Source organism: Apis cerana, linkage group LG2, assembly GCF_029169275.1.
Source record: "Apis cerana isolate GH-2021 linkage group LG2, AcerK_1.0, whole genome shotgun sequence".
NCBI lineage: Eukaryota > Metazoa > Arthropoda > Insecta > Hymenoptera > Apidae > Apis > Apis cerana.
This window is the reverse complement of record NC_083853.1, coordinates 5,782,043-5,801,357: the sequence shown is the minus strand read 5'-3', so window position 1 is coordinate 5,801,357 and position 19,315 is coordinate 5,782,043. Positions and strand designations below refer to the sequence as shown.

The 19,315-nt window shown below is 32.4% G+C and overlaps 2 protein-coding genes across 41 annotated transcripts in view; one reads left to right on the top strand and one right to left on the bottom strand.

Annotated features, from left to right (window-relative positions):
- LOC107994247 (KH domain-containing, RNA-binding, signal transduction-associated protein 2) overlaps positions 1 to 3,397 on the top strand; it is a 100,867-nt gene extending 97,470 nt beyond the window's left edge. For 22 of the 32 annotated variants that reach the window (XM_062071923.1, XM_062071925.1, XM_062071926.1 and 19 more), the window contains 2 exons: positions 2,299 to 3,015; positions 3,086 to 3,397. The gene's annotated coding sequence lies outside the window, so the exon portion shown is untranslated. The other 10 variants (XM_062071901.1, XM_062071907.1, XM_062071900.1 and 7 more) reach the window with 3 other exon arrangements.
- LOC107994245 (transcription factor AP-2-epsilon) overlaps positions 1 to 19,315 on the bottom strand; it is a 236,105-nt gene that overhangs the window by 88,965 nt on the left and 127,825 nt on the right. The window lies entirely within an intron of this gene.

Genomic DNA, 19,315 nt, shown 5'->3' with positions numbered 1-19,315 from the left:
CTCGTTATAAGCGACGAATCAACACAAGATATTCATCTTGGATCCAGATTAGATTAGACACATTCGCGCGATCGATTCTCTCAGATTATTCCCGTCTTCATATTTCAACACCCTGTGTATGTCACGAAACACGATCGTCGAACGACGGCGAAAGATACGTTTTTCAGATTAGAGAAGGATTGCTCGATAATGGTGGATACGTCTTTCGGGTGTGGGACGGGGCGTGCATTGACGTTCCCCGGAGAAATCTTTGAGCATATTTTCACGTCTCTTGTAAGGGTGTCTCTGCCGGATGCAGATAGCGGGGGCCGTGTCGCACAATATGTGGCCACGTATGGAAGCCGCACAATGTCCCTGATGGTAAAGGCCATCCAACCTGCACGATACGACGTAATACTGGCTCGGATAATATATTGCTGTACAAATGGCACAAAGCCCCCTTCTTCTCCTCTGCCTTCACCTGTATCCGCTTATCTCCGCTCGATTTTCTCCGCGAGCGTTTTCTGTCGGCTTTCCGTCCATGCCCTCGTCTTATTTTCTCCCCGAAAAATTCGACGAAAAATCGGTTCCTCGGATGGACCTATTTGTCACTCCTCTCGCGCGTATATAATGAGATATAACGAGTTGGCGATCTCGAAACGGGGTTATTAAGGGTTATTGGGGGATCAAGAATTGTTTACTTCAACGATCGATTTGTTCCTCGTAGAAAGAATTTTTATGAGATTATTGGAACGAAGAGGAAACGTGTTTGAAGGTTTCAGAGAAGACTCTTTCTCGAGATCACTTTATCTTACGAAAGAATTGTTGGAAAAAGAAGAAATGTAATTAAAAAGGGGTGTTTATTATATAAAGTAGGTACAATAGAATTTTTCACGAGTAAAAATTATCTCTACATCTTTTTTTCCAATTTAATTCAACGTAAACGCGTTGCTTGCCATAGATCGTAGAGGCTCAAGACCGGTGGACGAGGGAGCAGGAAACAATTTAAGGAAGGAAAAGCAGCGGGAATAAATGCGAGCACCGATTACCAGAAAATCACGTTGCCAATTGCGTGCCGCTGGATCGAACGTTACGATCGCAATCATTTGACCGTTTGGACGACCGGGTTCGACCGTTGCCATTTCGCTTCTTATCCATTTACCCGCGAATGATATGATGGTAAATAGGCGTGGCCAACTCGAGATTCGTTATTACAATCACGTCTTAGACGTCGAATTGCGAGAGTCGCTTCCAATGCAGCCACGAATCCAGCCGATTTTCATTCTTCTTTCTCCCCATTTTCACCGTTTCTATTCGAATTATGTACTATTTCTCTCTGTTGTTATCTCTCTTTTATCAGATCTTCAATTTCGAAGCTAATATTTATTTCAGAAAGAATCTCATTAAACAAATGAACAAACGGATGGATAGATTTCCTCCACGAGTGAGAATCAAATGAAGATACACGATTATCACCTTTAACGTGTTATCCTTAACGAACCACGGACAATTCGTTCGACACTTTACGATAACATATTATTTGCATGTATAAGCGGCTCAATCATCCAATAAATTACGAAGTTATTGCTTTACGATCTTTCTATATTACGCAATGTACGTAATTACGTGACGTCGCTCGTAGGTGTCATTCATAATCATCGTTATTCCTCTCGTAAATGATATACTGGCGAAGATGCATTTAAAAAAATCATCGTCTCTAACAATTTTTTCCCTCTTTTTCTTTTTCTATTCCTTCTAAACCGAGTCGAAGAATCACACGAACAGCTCGTCGTAAAAAGTCATCAAGTCGTACGATCGTAAATATGTTCGATTTATATAAACCATAAAAATCGAATCCTATTACAAAACAGTGACACGCGCGTGGAAAAACGAGCGGAAAAAGATTAAAAAGAGAGAGAGAAAGAGAGAGAGAGAGAAGAAAGAAAGAAAGAAGAACATAACGGGATCGTAACGTGTATCTGTTTCATTCCCATTAACCGATTAACCGATTGGCAAAGATCGAACCTTCTCAGTCGTTAAAGCGGATCGATAAAATCCACTGCTAGATATATTCTGTCGGTGAAATAAAACTGTTACGCTCGTAAAATCGATAGAATAACAATTATTAATTTTAAAACTTGCTTGAATACGTGAAACGCGAAGCTCAAGATATACATTTATTCAATTTTTCGCGTGTAATTTCAAAATATCCATTATACTTCTTTTTTTCTTTAGATTTTGATTATCACACGTATATGTAATTTTTAGTTTTAATTTTTCAAATATATTTTAAATACAATAGGAAACTTTGTTCCACAGAATTCATCAATTTGTCTCCTCCGTCCTTCCATCATCGCCACAATTTTAAAAAAACAAGAAAAATCGTTCTTCGAGAAACAAATCGTGCAACCGCTTTTCTCGAAAGCAGAAAAAAAGAAAAGTACACGACTTCCTTCCATACCCAATCTCGTATCCTCCTCCTCGTCCCTCAAACGAAGACATTCCACTGTGAAATCGTAAATACACAAAGCCAATTCCCTCCCCGCTTTATCGTTGGAGCGCAATCGCGAAACGATCTCGGATCGATACGGCGTGCAGCAGGCCGAGTGGGACGAGAACGAAGAAAAAGAAATCTCGCGCGCTTGAGCAAAGAAGAGAGGAAAAAGCAAAACGAGGCGTATTCGATTCTACTCGGCCATTAGGGCACACAGCACACAGCATCCACGTGAGCTCCATTCCTGGAGCCAGGCCTGGTTGCGGTTTCGCGATCGAGGAGCGGTGGATCCACGCCGATCAGAATCTCGTTCCAACGATATCGTATTCGTTTCGTGAAGGCTGCGTTATCCGCCATTCTTCTTCCTCCAACCGATATTCCATTCCGTTCTCAATTTCAAAGATCGGCGATCGTCCAACTTGCAGCATCGAATCGAGCTCGAAGGAACAATAGATCACACGTCCCCTGGATCGGAGGACGACGACTTCGTGATCCCAAGAATGACGAGACCCAATGCTGTTATGAGGATCTCGAAACTCGAAGTGAGTATATATGGTGTATACTATGGTAAGGAAGATTTAGAGATGCAAGAATGAAACATGTATGTTACAGAGGACGGGCTTGTTACGCGGCCGAGTTATGGGGTCGCGTTACGTGGAGAGAATTGGAGTACATTGGTTGGATATATGAAGAGAATGGTTGGTGAAACGGTGGGATGACTGATAAGCGGTCCGGCACGCATAGCAGAGGATCGAAAATTTGATCGATGTTCGACGAAGATGAGATAGATATAAATATAATATAACATATAAGATAAAAATGTAAAAATATATGTAACTTATACTTTGTATATTTGTACATGAAATTTATACAATGTATTTTGTACCAATTTTATATAATAAATAAATATTATTTTATACTGTACATTTTTTATTTTTATTGAACCATTTCATAACCTATTCCCTAATAAAACCACAAATATAAAAAATATTACAAATAAGAAAAATAATATGCTCAGTATATTCTCTAATTAATCAAAAATTAAAAAAGTTATTAAAAACGGTCTTAAATATGAGAACCAGCATCATAGAAAATAAGTATGGGACAACTAAAGATCTCCATGCACGACACAAGAAAAAAAAAGTTTGAAACTCTACAAAAAAAAATATCAATAAGAAAAATAATAAAAAAATAAGTACAAGAAAGATAAGTATATCATAAATGTGTAAAACATCTTTTAAATTATATTATTTTAATAGAAAATAGAATCTTCAATCCAAAGTTTCGATCTATTCTTCGAGCACTTGGAAATTTCCAAGAATTTGACGTCACTTCCAAGAATTTCAGAAATTCCACGAATTTCAGCGATTCCGAGAATTTGACGTCATTTCTTGGAAAAATTTTTCGATCGACCTCCTATCGCATCATGTTCTCCTAATACAAAGTGGAATTTTTGGACAAAAATTTTTCGCCGATCGAAGAATTTCTATGCTAAGCTTGTTTGTTAAATATCTCGTTTATTATTGAGAATATTAAAAAATGTTTCCAATAAAAGTTGAATGGTTTCGAAAGGGCTATATTCTGGTACTCTCGTTTTTTTACCAGGATGACCAATAAAAAACTTTTCCAGTTCAACTTTATTTTTTTTAATGATATCATGTACTTTTTAAAGCACCATACGACGTATCATAGAATTTCCTATAAAAAAGTATTAAGACACTTATAGCAAAAAACCATTAGTTTAAGAGTTCATTAAATTCGTTTACTTTTTAAACCATAAGTTTTTCGCTACATGTGGCTCAGTACTTTTTTGTAAGGAATGCCAAGAGATATCAACCTAAGTGCTTTAAAAAACGTATACTTCCATTTAAAGAAACAAGGCTTACTTTCGCAAATCCTTAACCCTTCTATGTACAAAAAAATAAACTACAGCAGGACGTTCCTCCCTCCAAACCACGTATCTTTTATTCGAAACATTTTTTAATATCTCGAAAAACAAAGGAGATACATCAAATAATGCTATCATGACGCCCACAATACTATATTTTGTAATGGCTTATAAAAAACAATGGAGATACTCCAAATAACACGAATTGAACGTTTGAGTTTTTTAAAGAATAAAAAAATTCTAAAAAATGACAGCACTCGTTGTAAAACAGAAGTATGCAAAGGGAAAATATCGAAATTTATGTAAATTGTAAAAAAGAACGCTTCAAAGCTCTAGGGAAACGGCAGCGGTAAAAAAAATGGCAAAGAAACATGTAGGAGAACGATAGATATGGGATAAATGTGAAAAAACCCCTCTTAAGTTATGTTCTCCTAATACAAAGTCGAATTTTTAGCCAAGAGTTTCAATATATTGTTCGAGCACTTGGAAATTTCCAAGAATTTGACGTCACTTCCAAGAATTTCAGAAATTCCACGAATTTCAGCGATTCCGAGAATTTGATGTCATTTCTTGGAAAAATTTTTCGATCGACCTCCTATCGTATCATGTTCTCCTAATACAAAGTGGAATTTTTCGACAAAAATTTTTCTATCGCTCCAGGAATTTCGATCTCAATCTTTTTTATTAAATATCTCTTTAATTCTTCGTAATATCAAAAAATGCTTCGAATAAAAGTCGAATGGCTTCGAAAGGGCTACTTTCTGGTGACCTCGGTTTTTTCGTAGGTGGACCCATAAAAAAGTTATCAACGTCAATTGTATTTGCTTAATGGAATCGTATATTTTTTAATGCATCAATCGATGCGTCTCTGTATTCTCTATAAAAAAGTATTAGGCCATATATAGCGAAAAACGATTAGTTTAGGAGATATTTAAGAAAATGTAAAATATAAGACCTCCTATCGTATCATGTTCTCCTAATACAAAATCGAATTTTTCGACAAAAATTTTTCTGTCCCTCACTGAATTTTGATCGTAACATTTTTTCTTGAATATCTCGCTTATTATTCGGAATATTAAAAAATGCTTCGAATAAAAGTTGAATGGTTTCGAAAGGGCTACATTCTGGTGACCTCAGTTTTTTCGTAGGTGGACCCATAAAAAAGTTATCAACGTCAATTGTATTTGCTTAATGGAATCGTATATTTTTTAATGCATCAATCGATGCGTCTCTGTATTCTCTATAAAAAAGTATTAGGCCATATATAGCGAAAAACGATTAGTTTAGGAGATATTTAAAAAAATGTAAAATATAAGACCTCCTATCGTATCATGTTCTCCTAATACAAAATCGAATTTTTCGACAAAAATTTTTCTGTCCCACACTGAATTTTGATCGTAACATTTTTTCTTGAATATCTCGCTTATTATTCGTAATATTAAAAATGCTTCGAATAAAAGTTGAATGGTTTCGAAAGGGCTACATTCTGGTGATCTCAGTTTTTTCGTAGGTGGACCCATAAAAAAGTTATCAACGTCAATTGTATTTGCTTAATGGAATCGTATATTTTTTAATGCATCAATCGATGCGTCTCTGTATTCTCTATAAAAAAGTATTAGGCCATATATAGCGAAAAACGATTAGTTTACGAGATATTCAATAAAATGTAAAATATAAGACCTCCTATCGTATCATGTTCTCCTAATACAAAATCGAATTTTTCGACAAAAATTTTTCTGTCCCTCACTGAATTTTGATCGTAACATTTTTTCTTGAATATCTCGCTTATTATTCGGAATATTAAAAATGCTTCGAATAAAAGTTGAATGGCTTCGAAAGGGCTACATTCTGGTGATCTCAGCTTTTCGTAGGTGGACCCATAAAAAAGTTATCAACGTCAATTGTATTTGCTTAATGGAATCGTATATTTTTAATGCATCAATCGATGCGTCTCTGTATTCTCTATAAAAAAGTATTAGGCCATATATAGCGAAAAACGATTAGTTTACGAGATATTTAAGAAAATGTAAAATATAAGACCTCCTATCGTATCATGTTCTCCTAATACAAAATCGAATTTTTCGACAAAAATTTTTCTGTCCCTCACTGAATTTTGATCGTAACATTTTTTCTTGAATATCTCGCTTATTATTCGGAATATTAAAAAATGCTTCGAATAAAAGTTGAATGGTTTCGAAAGGGCTACATTCTGGTGATCTCAGCTTTTCGTAGGTGGACCCATAAAAAAGTTATCAACGTCAATTGTATTTGCTTAATGGAATCGTATATTTTTAATGCATCAATCGATGCGTCTCTGTATTCTCTATAAAAAGTATTAGGCCATATATAGCGAAAAACGATTAGTTTACGAGATATTTAAGAAAATGTAAAATATAAGACCTCCTATCGTATCATGTTCTCCTAATACAAAATCGAATTTTTCGACAAAAATTTTTCTGTCCCTCACTGAATTTTGATCGTAACATTTTTTCTTGAATATCTCGCTTATTATTCGGAATATTAAAAATGCTTCGAATAAAAGTTGAATGGTTTCGAAAGGGCTACATTCTGGTGATCTCAGTTTTTTCGTAGGTGGACCCATAAAAAGTTATCAACGTCAATTGTATTTGCTTAATGGAATCGTATATTTTTAATGCATCAATCGATGCGTCTCTGTATTCTCTATAAAAAGTATTAGGCCATATATAGCGAAAAACGATTAGTTTACGAGATATTTAAGAAAATGTAAAATATAAGACCTCCTATCGTATCATGTTCTCCTAATACAAAATCGAATTTTTCGACAAAAATTTTTCTGTCCCTCACTGAATTTTGATCGTAACATTTTTTCTTGAATATCTCGCTTATTATTCGGAATATTAAAAAATGCTTCGAATAAAAGTTGAATGGTTTCGAAAGGGCTACATTCTGGTGATCTCAGTTTTTCGTAGGTGGACCCATAAAAAAGTTATCAACGTCATTTGTATTTGCTTAATGGAATCGTATATTTTTAATGCATCAATCGATGCGTCTCTGTATTCTCTATAAAAAGTATTAGGCCATATATAGCGAAAAACGATTAGTTTACGAGATATTTAAGAAAATGTAAAATATAAGACCTCCTATCGTATCATGTTCTCCTAATACAAAATCGAATTTTTCGACAAAAATTTTTCTGTCCCTCACTGAATTTTGATCGTAACATTTTTTCTTGAATATCTCGCTTATTATTCGGAATATTAAAAAATGCTTCGAATAAAAGTTGAATGGTTTCGAAAGGGCTACATTCTGGTGATCTCAGTTTTTTCGTAGGTGGACCCATAAAAAGTTATCAACGTCAATTGTATTTGCTTAATGGAATCGTATATTTTTAATGCATCAATCGATGCGTCTCTGTATTCTCTATAAAAAGTATTAGGCCATATATAGCGAAAAACGATTAGTTTACGAGATATTTAAGAAAATGTAAAATATAAGACCTCCTATCGTATCATGTTCTCCTAATACAAAATCGAATTTTTCGACAAAAATTTTTCTGTCCCTCACTGAATTTTGATCGTAACATTTTTTCTTGAATATCTCGCTTATTATTCGGAATATTAAAAAATGCTTCGAATAAAAATTGAATGGTTTCGAAAGGGCTACATTCTGGTGATCTCAGTTTTTTCGTAGGTGGACCCATAAAAAAGTTATCAACGTCAATTGTATTTGCTTAATGGAATCGTATATTTTTAATGCATCAATCGATGCGTCTCTGTATTCTCTATAAAAAGTATTAGGCCATATATAGCGAAAAACGATTAGTTTAGGAGATATTTAAAAAATGTAAAATATAAGACCTCCTATCGTATCATGTTCTCCTAATACAAAATCGAATTTTTCGACAAAAATTTTTCTGTCCCTCACTGAATTTTGATCGTAACATTTTTTCTTGAATATCTCGCTTATTATTCGGAATATTAAAAATGCTTCGAATAAAAGTTGAATGGTTTCGAAAGGGCTACATTCTGGTGATCTCAGTTTTTTCGTAGGTGGACCCATAAAAAGTTATCAACGTCAATTGTATTTGCTTAATGGAATCGTATATTTTTAATGCATCAATCGATGCGTCTCTGTATTCTCTATAAAAAGTATTAGGCCATATATAGCGAAAAACGATTAGTTTACGAGATATTTAAGAAAATGTAAAATATAAGACCTCCTATCGTATCATGTTCTCCTAATACAAAATCGAATTTTTCGACAAAAATTTTTCTGTCCCTCACTGAATTTTGATCGTAACATTTTTTCTTGAATATCTCGCTTATTATTCGGAATATTAAAAAATGCTTCGAATAAAAGTTGAATGGTTTCGAAAGGGCTACATTCTGGTGATCTCAGTTTTTTCGTAGGTGGACCCATAAAAAAGTTATCAACGTCAATTGTATTTGCTTAATGGAATCGTATATTTTTAATGCATCAATCGATGCGTCTCTGTATTCTCTATAAAAAGTATTAGGCCATATATAGCGAAAAACGATTAGTTTAAGAGATATTTAAAAAAATGTAAAATATAAGACCTCCTATCGTATCATGTTCTCCTAATACAAAATCGAATTTTTCGACAAAAATTTTCTGTCCCTCACTGAATTTTGATCGTAACATTTTTTCTTGAATATCTCGCTTATTATTCGGAATATTAAAAAATGCTTCGAATAAAAGTTGAATGGTTTCGAAAGGGCTACATTCTGGTGATCTCAGTTTTTTCGTAGGTGGACCCATAAAAAAGTTATCAACGTCAATTGTATTTGCTTAATGGAATCGTATATTTTTAATGCATCAATCGATGCGTCTCTGTATTCTCTATAAAAAGTATTAGGCCATATATAGCGAAAAACGATTAGTTTAGGAGATATTTAAAAAATGTAAAATATAAGACCTCCTATCGTATCATGTTCTCCTAATACAAAATCGAATTTTTCGACAAAAATTTTTCTGTCCCTCACTGAATTTTGATCGTAACATTTTTCTTGAATATCTCGCTTATTATTCGGAATATTAAAAATGCTTCGAATAAAAGTTGAATGGTTTCGAAAGGGCTACATTCTGGTGATCTCAGTTTTTTAGGTGGACCCATAAAAAAGTTATCAACGTCAATTGTATTTGCTTAATGGAATCGTATATTTTTTAATGCATCAATCGATGCGTCTCTGTATTCTCTATAAAAAAGTATTAGGCCATATATAGCGAAAAACGATTAGTTTACGAGATATTTAAGAAAATGTAAAATATAAGACCTCCTATCGTATCATGTTCTCCTAATACAAAATCGAATTTTTCGACAAAAATTTTTCTGTCCCTCACTGAATTTTGATCGTAACATTTTTTCTTGAATATCTCGCTTATTATTCGGAATATTAAAAAATGCTTCGAATAAAAGTTGAATGGTTTCGAAAGGGCTACATTCTGGTGATCTCAGCTTTTCGTAGGTGGACCCATAAAAAAGTTATCAACGTCAATTGTATTTGCTTAATGGAATCGTATATTTTTAATGCATCAATCGATGCGTCTCTGTATTCTCTATAAAAAAGTATTAGGGCATATATAGCGAAAAACGATTAGTTTAAGAGATATTTAAAAAAATGTAAAATATAAGACCTCCTATCGTATCATGTTCTCCTAATACAAAATCGAATTTTTCGACAAAAATTTTTCTGTCCCTCACTGAATTTTGATCGTAACATTTTTTCTTGAATATCTCGCTTATTATTCGGAATATTAAAAATGCTTCGAATAAAAGTTGAATGGTTTCGAAAGGGCTACATTCTGGTGATCTCAGTTTTTTCGTAGGTGGACCCATAAAAAAGTTATCAACGTCAATTGTATTTGCTTAATGGAATCGTATATTTTTTAATGCATCAATCGATGCGTCTCTGTATTCTCTATAAAAAAGTATTAGGCCATATATAGCGAAAAACGATTAGTTTAGGAGATATTTAAAAAATGTAAAATATAAGACCTCCTATCGTATCATGTTCTCCTAATACAAAATCGAATTTTTCGACAAAAATTTTTCTGTCCCTCACTGAATTTTGATCGTAACATTTTTCTTGAATATCTCGCTTATTATTCGGAATATTAAAAATGCTTCGAATAAAAGTTGAATGGCTTCGAAAGGGCTACATTCTGGTGATCTCAGCTTTTCGTAGGTGGACCCATAAAAAAGTTATCAACGTCAATTGTATTTGCTTAATGGAATCGTATATTTTTTAATGCATCAATCGATGCGTCTCTGTATTCTCTATAAAAAAGTATTAGGCCATATATAGCGAAAAACGATTAGTTTAAGAGATATTTAAAAAAATGTAAAATATAAGACCTCCTATCGTATCATGTTCTCCTAATACAAAATCGAATTTTTCGACAAAAATTTTTCTGTCCCTCACTGAATTTTGATCGTAACATTTTTTCTTGAATATCTCGCTTATTATTCGTAATATTAAAAATGCTTCGAATAAAAGTTGAATGGTTTCGAAAGGGCTACATTCTGGTGATCTCAGTTTTTTCGTAGGTGGACCCATAAAAAAGTTATCAACGTCAATTGTATTTGCTTAATGGAATCGTATATTTTTTAATGCATCAATCGATGCGTCTCTGTATTCTCTATAAAAAAGTATTAGGCCATATATAGCGAAAAACGATTAGTTTACGAGATATTTAAGAAAATGTAAAATATAAGACCTCCTATCGTATCATGTTCTCCTAATACAAAATCGAATTTTTCGACAAAAATTTTTCTGTGCCTCACTGAATTTTGATCGTAACATTTTTTCTTGAATATCTCGCTTATTATTCGGAATATTAAAAAATGCTTCGAATAAAAGTTGAATGGTTTCGAAAGGGCTACATTCTGGTGATCTCAGTTTTTTCGTAGGTGGACCCATAAAAAGTTATCAACGTCAATTGTATTTGCTTAATGGAATCGTATATTTTTTAATGCATCAATCGATGCGTCTCTGTATTCTCTATAAAACAGTATTAGGCCATATATAGCGAAAAACGATTAGTTTACGAGATATTTAAGAAAATGTAAAATATAAGACCTCCTATCGTATCATGTTCTCCTAATACAAAATCGAATTTTTCGACAAAAATTTTTATGTCCCTCACTGAATTTTGATCGTAACATTTTTTCTTGAATATCTCGCTTATTATTCGGAATATTAAAAAATGCTTCGAATAAAAGTTGAATGGTTTCGAAAGGGCTACATTCTGGTGATCTCAGTTTTTCGTAGGTGGACCCATAAAAAAGTTATCAACGTCAATTGTATTTGCTTAAATGGAATCGTACACTTTTTAATGCATCAATCGATGCGTCTCTGTATTCTCTATAAAAAGTATTAGGCCATATATAGCGAAAAACGATTAGTTTACGAGATATTTAAGAAAATGTAAAATATAAGACCTCCTATCGTATCATGTTCTCCTAATACAAAATCGAATTTTTCGACAAAAATTTTTCTGTCCCTCACTGAATTTTGATCGTAACATTTTTTCTTGAATATCTCGCTTATTATTCGGAATATTAAAAATGCTTCGAATAAAAATTGAATGGTTTCGAAAGGGCTACATTCTGGTGATCTCAGCTTTTCGTAGGTGGACCCATAAAAAGTTATCAACGTCAATTGTATTTGCTTAATGGAATCGTATATTTTTAATGCATCAATCGATGCGTCTCTGTATTCTCTATAAAAAGTATTAGGCCATATATAGCGAAAAACGATTAGTTTAGGAGATATTTAAAAAATGTAAAATATAAGACCTCCTATCGTATCATGTTCTCCTAATACAAAATCGAATTTTTCGACAAAAATTTTTCTGTCCCTCACTGAATTTTGATCGTAACATTTTTTCTTGAATATCTCGCTTATTATTCGGAATATTAAAAAATGCTTCGAATAAAAGTTGAATGGTTTCGAAAGGGCTACATTCTGGTGATCTCAGTTTTTTCGTAGGTGGACCCATAAAAAAGTTATCAACGTCAATTGTATTTGCTTAATGGAATCGTATATTTTTAATGTATCAATCGATGCGTCTCTGTATTCTCTATAAAAAGTATTAGGCCATATATAACGAAAAACGATTAGTTTACGAGATATTTAAGAAAATATAAAATGTAAGACCTCCTATCGTATCATGTTCTCCTAATACAAAATCGAATTTTTCGACAAAATTTTTCTGTCCCTCACTGAATTTTGATCGTAACATTTTTTCTTGAATATCTCGCTTATTATTCGGAATATTAAAAAATGCTTCGAATAAAAGTTGAATGGTTTCGAAAGGGCTACATTCTGGTGATCTCATGTTTTTCGTAGGTGGACCCATAAAAAAGTTATCAACGTCATTTGTATTTGCTTAATGGAATCGTATATTTTTTAATGCATCAATCGATGCGTCTCTGTATTCTCTATAAAAAGTATTAGGCCATATATAGCGAAAAACGATTAGTTTAGGAGATATTTAAAAAAATGTAAAATATAAGACCTCCTATCGTATCATGTTCTCCTAATACAAAATCGAATTTTTCGACAAAAATTTTTCTGTCCCTCACTGAATTTTGATCGTAACATTTTTCTTGAATATCTCGCTTATTATTCGGAATATTAAAAATGCTTCGAATAAAAGTTGAATGGTTTCGAAAGGGCTACATTCTGGTGATCTCAGTTTTTTCGTAGGTGGACCCATAAAAAAGTTATCAACGTCAATTGTATTTGCTTAATGGAATCGTATATTTTTTAATGCATCAATCGATGCGTCTCTGTATTCTCTATAAAAAGTATTAGGCCATATATAGCGAAAAACGATTAGTTTAAGAGATATTTAAAAAAATGTAAACTATAAGACCTCCTATCGTATCATGTTCTCCTAATACAAAATCGAATTTTTCGACAAAAATTTTTCTGTCCCTCACTGAATTTTGATCGTAACATTTTTTCTTGAATATCTCGCTTATTATTCGGAATATTAAAAAATGCTTCGAATAAAAGTTGAATGGTTTCGAAAGGGCTACATTCTGGTGATCTCAGTTTTTTCGTAGGTGGACCCATAAAAAAGTTATCAACGTCAATTGTATTTGCTTAATGGAATCGTATATTTTTAATGCATCAATCGATGCGTCTCTGTATTCTCTATAAAAAGTATTAGGCCATATATAGCGAAAAACGATTAGTTTACGAGATATTTAAGAAAATGTAAAATATAAGACCTCCTATCGTATCATGTTCTCCTAATACAAAATCGAATTTTTCGACAAAAATTTTTCTGTCCCTCACTGAATTTTGATCGTAACATTTTTTCTTGAATATCTCGCTTATTATTCGGAATATTAAAAATGCTTCGAATAAAAGTTGAATGGCTTCGAAAGGGCTACATTCTGGTGATCTCAGCTTTTCGTAGGTGGACCCATAAAAAAGTTATCAACGTCAATTGTATTTGCTTAAATGGAATCGTACACTTTTTAATGCATCAATCGATGCGTCTCTGTATTCTCTATAAAAAAGTATTAGGCCATATATAGCGAAAAACGATTAGTTTACGAGATATTTAAGAAAATGTAAAATATAAGACCTCCTATCGTATCATGTTCTCCTAATACAAAATCGAATTTTTCGACAAAAATTTTTCTGTCCCTCACTGAATTTTGATCGTAACATTTTTTCTTGAATATCTCGCTTATTATTCGGAATATTAAAAATGCTTCGAATAAAAGTTGAATGGTTTCGAAAGGGCTACATTCTGGTGATCTCAGTTTTTTCGTAGGTGGACCCATAAAAAGTTATCAACGTCAATTTTATTTGCTTAATGGAATCGTACATTTTTTAATGCATCAATTGATGCGTCTCTGTATTCTCTATAAAAAAGTATTAGGCCATATATAGCGAAAAACGATTAGTTTACGAGATATTTAAGAAAATGTAAAATATAAGACCTCCTATCGTATCATGTTCTCCTAATACAAAATCGAATTTTTCGACAAAAATTTTTCTGTCCCTCACTGAATTTTGATCGTAACATTTTTTCTTGAATATCTCGCTTATTATTCGGAATATTAAAAATGCTTCGAATAAAAGTTGAATGGTTTCGAAAGGGCTACATTCTGGTGATCTCAGTTTTTTCGTAGGTGGACCCATAAAAAGTTATCAACGTCAATTGTATTTGCTTAATGGAATCGTATATTTTTAATGCATCAATCGATGCGTCTCTGTATTCTCTATAAAAAGTATTAGGCCATATATAGCGAAAAACGATTAGTTTAGGAGATATTTAAAAAAATCTAAAATATAAGACCTCCTATCGTATCATGTTCTCCTAATACAAAATCGAATTTTTCGACAAAAATTTTTCTGTCCCTCACTGAATTTTGATCGTAACATTTTTTCTTGAATATCTCGCTTATTATTCGGAATATTAAAAATGCTTCGAATAAAAGTTGAATGGTTTCGAAAGGGCTACATTCTGGTGATCTCAGTTTTTCGTAGGTGGACCCATAAAAAAGTTATCAACGTCAATTGTATTTGCTTAATGGAATCGTATATTTTTAATGCATCAATCGATGCGTCTCTGTATTCTCTATAAAAAAGTATTAGGCCATATATAGCGAAAAACGATTAGTTTAGGAGATATTTAAAAAAATGTAAAATATAAGACCTCCTATCGTATCATGTTCTCCTAATACAAAATCGAATTTTTCGACAAAAATTTTTCTGTCCTCACTGAATTTTGATCGTAACATTTTTTCTTGAATATCTCGCTTATTATTCGGAATATTAAAAATGCTTCGAATAAAAGTTGAATGGTTTCGAAAGGGCTACATTCTGGTGATCTCAGTTTTTTCGTAGGTGGACCCATAAAAAGTTATCAACGTCAATTGTATTTGCTTAATGGAATCGTATATTTTTAATGCATCAATCGATGCGTCTCTGTATTCTCTATAAAAAGTATTAGGCCATATATAGCGAAAAACGATTAGTTTAGGAGATATTTAAGAAAATGTAAAATATAAGACCTCCTATCGTATCATGTTCTCCTAATACAAAATCGAATTTTTCGACAAAAATTTTTCTGTCCCTCACTGAATTTTGATCGTAACATTTTTTCTTGAATATCTCGCTTATTATTCGGAATATTAAAAAATGCTTCGAATAAAAGTTGAATGGTTTCGAAAGGGCTACATTCTGGTGATCTCAGTTTTTTCGTAGGTGGACCCATAAAAAGTTATCAACGTCAATTGTATTTGCTTAATGGAATCGTATATTTTTTAATGCATCAATCGATGCGTCTCTGTATTCTCTATAAAAAAGTATTAGGCCATATATAGCGAAAAACGATTAGTTTACGAGATATTTAAAAAATGTAAAATATAAGACCTCCTATCGTATCATGTTCTCCTAATACAAAATCGAATTTTTCGACAAAAATTTTTCTGTCCCTCACTGAATTTTGATCGTAACATTTTTCTTGAATATCTCGCTTATTATTCGGAATATTAAAAATGCTTCGAATAAAAGTTGAATGGTTTCGAAAGGGCTACATTCTGGTGATCTCAGTTTTTTCGTAGGTGGACCCATAAAAAAGTTATCAACGTCAATTGTATTTGCTTAATGGAATCGTATATTTTTTAATGCATCAATCGATGCGTCTCTGTATTCTCTATAAAAAGTATTAGGCCATATATAGCGAAAAACGATTAGTTTACGAGATATTTAAGAAAATGTAAAATATAAGACCTCCTATCGTATCATGTTCTCCTAATACAAAATCGAATTTTTCGACAAAAATTTTTCTGTCCCTCACTGAATTTTGATCGTAACATTTTTTCTTGAATATCTCGCTTATTATTCGGAATATTAAAAATGCTTCGAATAAAAGTTGAATGGCTTCGAAAGGGCTACATTCTGGTGATCTCAGCTTTTCGTAGGTGGACCCATAAAAAGTTATCAACGTCAATTGTATTTGCTTAATGGAATCGTATATTTTTAATGGATCAATCGATGCGTCTCTGTATTCTCTATAAAAAAGTATTAGGCCATATATAGCGAAAAACGATTAGTTTACGAGATATTTAAGAAAATGTAAAATATAAGACCTCCTATCGTATCATGTTCTCCTAATACAAAATCGAATTTTTCGACAAAAATTTTTCTGTCCCTCACTGAATTTTGATCGTAACATTTTTTCTTGAATATCTCGCTTATTATTCGGAATATTAAAAATGCTTCGAATAAAAGTTGAATGGTTTCGAAAGGGCTACATTCTGGTGATCTCAGTTTTTTCGTAGGTGGACCCATAAAAAAGTTATCAACGTCAATTGTATTTGCTTAATGGAATCGTATATTTTTAATGCATCAATCGATGCGTCTCTGTATTCTCTATAAAAAGTATTAGGCCATATATAGCGAAAAACGATTAGTTTACGAGATATTTAAGAAAATGTAAAATATAAGACCTCCTATCGTATCATGTTCTCCTAATACAAAATCGAATTTTTCGACAAAAATTTTTCTGTCCCTCACTGAATTTTGATCGTAACATTTTTCTTGAATATCTCGCTCATTATTCGGAATATTAAAAATGCTTCGAATAAAAGTTGAATGGTTTCGAAAGGGCTACATTCTGGTGATCTCAGTTTTTTCGTAGGTGGACCCATAAAAAAGTTATCAACGTCAATTGTATTTGCTTAATGGAATCGTATATTTTTAATGCATCAATCGATGCGTCTCTGTATTCTCTATAAAAAAGTATTAGGCCATATATAGCGAAAAACGATTAGTTTAGAGATATTTAAGAAAATGTAAAATATAAGACCTCCTATCGTATCATGTTCTCCTAATACAAAATCGAATTTTTCGACAAAAATTTTTCTGTCCCTCACTGAATTTTGATCGTAACATTTTTTCTTGAATATCTCGCTTATTATTCGGAATATTATAAAATGCTTCGAATAAAAGTTGAATGGTTTCGAAAGGGCTACATTCTGGTGATCTCAGTTTTTTCGTAGGTGGACCCATAAAAAAGTTATCAACGTCAATTGTATTTGCTTAATGGAATCGTATATTTTTAATGCATCAATCGATGCGTCTCTGTATTCTCTATAAAAAGTATTAGGCCATATATAGCGAAAAACGATTAGTTTACGAGATATTTAAGAAAATGTAAAATATAAGACCTCCTATCGTATCATGTTCTCCTAATACAAAATCGAATTTTTCGACAAAAATTTTTCTGTCCTCACTGAATTTTGATCGTAACATTTTTTCTTGAATATCTCGCTTATTATTCGGAATATTAAAAATGCTTCGAATAAAAGTTGAATGGTTTCGAAAGGGCTACATTCTGGTGATCTCAGTTTTTTCGTAGGTGGACCCATAAAAAAGTTATCAACGTCAATTGTATTTGCTTAATGGAATCGTATATTTTTTAATGCATCAATCGATGCGTCTCTGTATTCTCTATAAAAAAGTATTAGGCCATATATAGCGAAAAACGATTAGTTTAGGAGATATTTAAGAAAATGTAAAATATAAGACCTCCTATCGTATCATGTTCTCCTAATACAAAATCGAATTTTTCGACAAAAATTTTTCTGTCCCTCACTGAATTTTGATCGTAACATTTTTCTTGAATATCTCGCTTATTATTCGGAATATTAAAAATGCTTCGAATAAAAGTTGAATGGTTTCGAAAGGGCTACATTCTGGTGATCTCAGTTTTTTCGTAGGTGGACCCATAAAAAAGTTATCAACGTCAATTGTATTTGCTTAATGGAATCGTATATTTTTTAATGCATCAATCGATGCGTCTCTGTATTCTCTATAAAAAAGTATTAGGCCATATATAGCGAAAAACGATTAGTTTAGGAGATATTTAAGAAAATGTAAAATATAAGACCTCCTATCGTATCATGTTCTCCTAATACAAAATCGAATTTTTCGACAAAAATTTTTCTGTCCCTCACTGAATTTTGATCGTAACATTTTTTCTTGAATATCTCGCTTATTATTCGGAATATTAAAAATGCTTCGAATAAAAGTTGAATGGTTTCGAAAGGGCTACATTCTGGTGATCTCAGTTTTTTCGTAGGTGGACCCATAAAAAGTTATCAACGTCAATTGTATTTGCTTAATGGAATCGTATATTTTTTAATGCATCAATCGATGCGTCTCTGTATTCTCTATAAAAAAGTATTAGGCCATATATAGCGAAAAACGATTAGTTTACGAGATATTTAAGAAAATGTAAAATATAAGACCTCCTATCGTATCATGTTCTCCTAATACAAAATCGAATTTTTCGACAAAAATTTTTCTGTCCCTCACTGAATTTTGATCGTAACATTTTTTCTTGAATATCTCGCTTATTATTCGGAATATTAAAAATGCTTCGAATAAAAGTTGAATGGTTTCGAAAGGGCTACATTCTGGTGATCTCAGTTTTTTCGTAGGTGGACCCATAAAAAAGTTATCAACGTCAATTGTATTTGCTTAATGGAATCGTATATTTTTTAATGCATCAATCGATGCGTCTCTGTATTCTCTATAAAAAGTATTAGGCCATATATAGCGAAAAACGATTAGTTTACGAGATATTTAAGAAAATGTAAAATATAAGACCTCCTATCGTATCATGTTCTCCTAATACAAAATCGAATTTTTCGACAAAAATTTTTCTGTCCCTCACTGAATTTTGATCGTAACATTTTTTCTTGAATATCTCGCTTATTATTCGGAATATTAAAAAATGCTTCGAATAAAAGTTGAATGGTTTCGAAAGGGCTACATTCTGGTGATCTCAGTTTTTTCGTAGGTGGACCCATAAAAAGTTATCAACGTCAATTGTATTTGCTTAATGGAATCGTATATTTTTTAATGCATCAATCGATGCGTCTCTGTATTCTCTATAAAAAAGTATTAGGCCAT